Source organism: Arachis ipaensis, chromosome B9, assembly GCF_059453495.1.
Source record: "Arachis ipaensis isolate K30076 ecotype BB chromosome B9, ASM5945349v1, whole genome shotgun sequence".
In the NCBI taxonomy this organism is placed as follows: Eukaryota; Viridiplantae; Streptophyta; class Magnoliopsida; order Fabales; family Fabaceae; genus Arachis; species Arachis ipaensis.
The window spans coordinates 132,901,419-132,904,467 of NC_142444.1; the positions used below are offsets into that span (position 1 = coordinate 132,901,419).

At 43.3% G+C, this 3,049-nt stretch overlaps 1 non-coding gene across 1 annotated transcript; it reads right to left on the reverse strand.

Annotated features, from left to right (window-relative positions):
• Window positions 1-419: 419 nt before the first annotated feature.
• LOC148546381 (small nucleolar RNA R71) lies at window positions 420-527 on the reverse strand. The gene has a single exon (XR_015902055.1). It is a non-coding gene; the product is annotated as a small nucleolar RNA R71 (small nucleolar RNA).
• Window positions 528-3,049: the final 2,522 nt, after the last annotated feature.

The following is a 3,049-nucleotide window of genomic DNA, read 5'->3' on the forward strand; positions in this document are numbered from 1 at the left end:
TCAAAGAAGAAGAAACCATGGCAGCCGAAAACAACAATGCCAACAATGCAAGGAAGGTGCTTGGTGACTTTACTGCACCTACTCCTGATTTCTATGGGAGAAGCATCTCTATCCCTGCCATTGGAGCAAACAACTTTGAGCTTAAGCCTCAATTAGTTTCTCTAATGCAATAGAATTGCAAGTTTCATGGACTTCCATTGGAAGATCCTCATCAGTTCTTAGCTGAGTTCTTGCAAATCTGTGGCACTGTCAAGACCAATGGGGTTGACCCTGAAGTCTACAGACTTATGCTTTTTCCTTTTGCTGTAAGAGACAGAGCTAGAACATGGTTGGATTCACAACCTAAGGAAATCCTGAACTCTTGGGAAAAGCTAGTCAATGCCTTCTTGGCAAAGTTCTTTCCACCTCAAAAATTGAGCAAGCTTAGAGTGGAAGTCCAAACCTTTAGACAGAAGGATGGTGAGTCCCTCTATGAAGCTTGGGAGAGATACAAGCAATTGATCAGAAGGTGCCCTTCTGACATGCTTTCAGAATAGAGCATCATAGGAATCTTCTATGATGGTCTGTCTGAACTATCCAAGATGTCATTGGATAGCTCTGCTGGAGGATCTCTTCATCTAAAGAAGACGCCTGCAGAAGCTCAAGAACTCATTGAAATGGTTGCAAATAACCAATTCATGTACACTTCTGAAAGAAATCCTGTGAATAATGGGACAAATCAGAAGAAAGGAGTTCTTGAGATTGATACTCTGAATGCCATATTAGCTCAGAATAAAATATTGACCCAACAAGTCAATATGATTTTTCAGAGTCTATCTGAAATGCAAGCAGCAACAGGCAGTACTAAGGAAGCTTCCTCTGAAGAAGAAGCTTATGATCCTGAGAACCCAGCAATGGAAGAGGTGAATTACATGGGAGAACCCTATGGAAACACCTATAATCCTTCATGGAGAAATCATCCAAATCTCTCATGGAAGGATCAACAGAGACCTCAACAAGGTTTCAACAACAACAATGGTGGAAGAAACAGGTTTAGCAATAGCAAGCCTTTTCCATCATCTTCTCAGCAACAGACAGAGAATGCTAAGCAAAGCCACTCTGACTTAGCAACCATTGTCTCTGATCTAATCAAAACCACTCAAAGTTTCATGACTGAAACAAGGTCCTCCATTAGAAATTTGGAGGCACAATTGGGTCAGCTGAGTAAGAAAATTACTGAACTCCCTCCTAGCACTCTCCCTAACAATACAGAAGAGAATCCAAAAAGAGAGTGCAAGGCCATAACCACATCTCACATGGCCGAACCTGGAGAGGAGGAAGAGGCAGTGATCTCCACTGAGAAAGATCTCAATGGACGTCCACTGGCCTCCATGGAGTTCCCTAATGAGGAACCATGGGAATCTGAGGCTCACACTGAGACCATAGAGATTCCATTAAATCTACTTTTGCCATTCATGAGCTCTGATGAGTATTCTTCCTCTGAAGAGGATGAAGATGTCACTGAAGAGCAAGTTGCTAAGTAGCTTGGAGCAATCATGAAGCTAAATGCCAAGTTATTTGGTAATGAGACTTGAGAGAATGAACCTCCATTGCTCATCAAAGAACTGGATGACTTGACTAGGCAGAGATTACTTCAAAAGAGACAGGATCATGGAAAGTTCTCAATCCCTTGTACCATAGACACCATGACCTTTGAGAAGGCTCTGTGCGACCTAGGGTCAAGCATAAACCTTATGCCTCTCTCTGTAATGGAGAAGCTAGGGATCATTGAGGTACAAGCTACAAGAATCTCACTAGAGATGGTAGACAATTCAAAGAAACAGGCTTATGGACTTGTAGAGGATGTCTTGGTAAAGGTTGAAGACCATTACATCCCTGCTAATTTAATAATCCTAGAAACTGGGAAGTGTATGGATGAATCCATCATCCTTGGCAGACCCTTCCTAGCCACAGCAAAAAAACTGTGATTGATGTTGACAGAGGAGAATTGATCATTCAAGTGAATGGAGACTCCCTTGTGTTTAAAGCTCAAGGATATCCCTCTGTCACCATGGAGAGGAAGCACGAAGAGCTTCTCTCAATATAGAGTCAAACAGAGCCCCCATAGTCAAACTCTAAGTTTGGTGTTGGGAGGTTCCAACATTGCTCTGAACATCTGTGAGGCTCCATGAGAGCCCACTGTCAAGCTATTGACATTAAAGAAGCGCTTGTTGGGAGGCAACCCAATCGTTACTATTCTATGATAATTTTCTATTTTCTATTATTATTTTATATTTTCTGTAGGTTGATGATCATGTGAAGTCACAAAAATAATTGAAAAAGCAAAAACAAAGTGAAAAACAGAATGAAAAATAGAACACCCTGGAGGAGACAGTTACTGGCGTTTAAACGCCAGTAAAGGTAGCAGAATGGGCGTTAAACGCCCAGTCTGGCACCATTCTGGGCGTTTAACGCCAGAAAAAGGCACCAGACTGGCGTTTAACGCCAGGAATGGGCAAGAAGCTGGCGTTTAACGCCAGAAATGGGCAAGAAGCTGGCGTTAAACGCCAGAAATGGGTAGCAGCCTGGCGTTTAACGCCAGGATTGGCAGAAAGAGGCGTTTTGCACGCCATTTGGTGCAGGGATGAGATATCCTTGACACCTCAGGATCTGTGGACCCCACAGGATCCCCACCTACCCCACCACTCTCTCTCTTCTTCACCCATTCACCAATCACCTCAATACCTCTTCCCCAAAAACTCCTCACCTATCAAATCCCACCATTCTCTTCACCACTCACATCCATCCTTCATAAAACCCCACCTACCTCACCATCCAAATTCAAACCACTTTCCCTCCCAAATCCACCTTTTATAGCCGAACCATACACCCCCCCTCTCACCCCTATATAAACCCATCTTCACTCCTTCATTTTCACACAACCTAAACACCAATTCTCCCCCTTGGCCGAAACACAGAGCCCACTCCATCTCCTCTATTTCTTCTTCTTCTACTCTCTTCTTTCTTCTTTTGCTCGAAGATGAGCAACCTTCTAAGTTTGGTGTGGTAA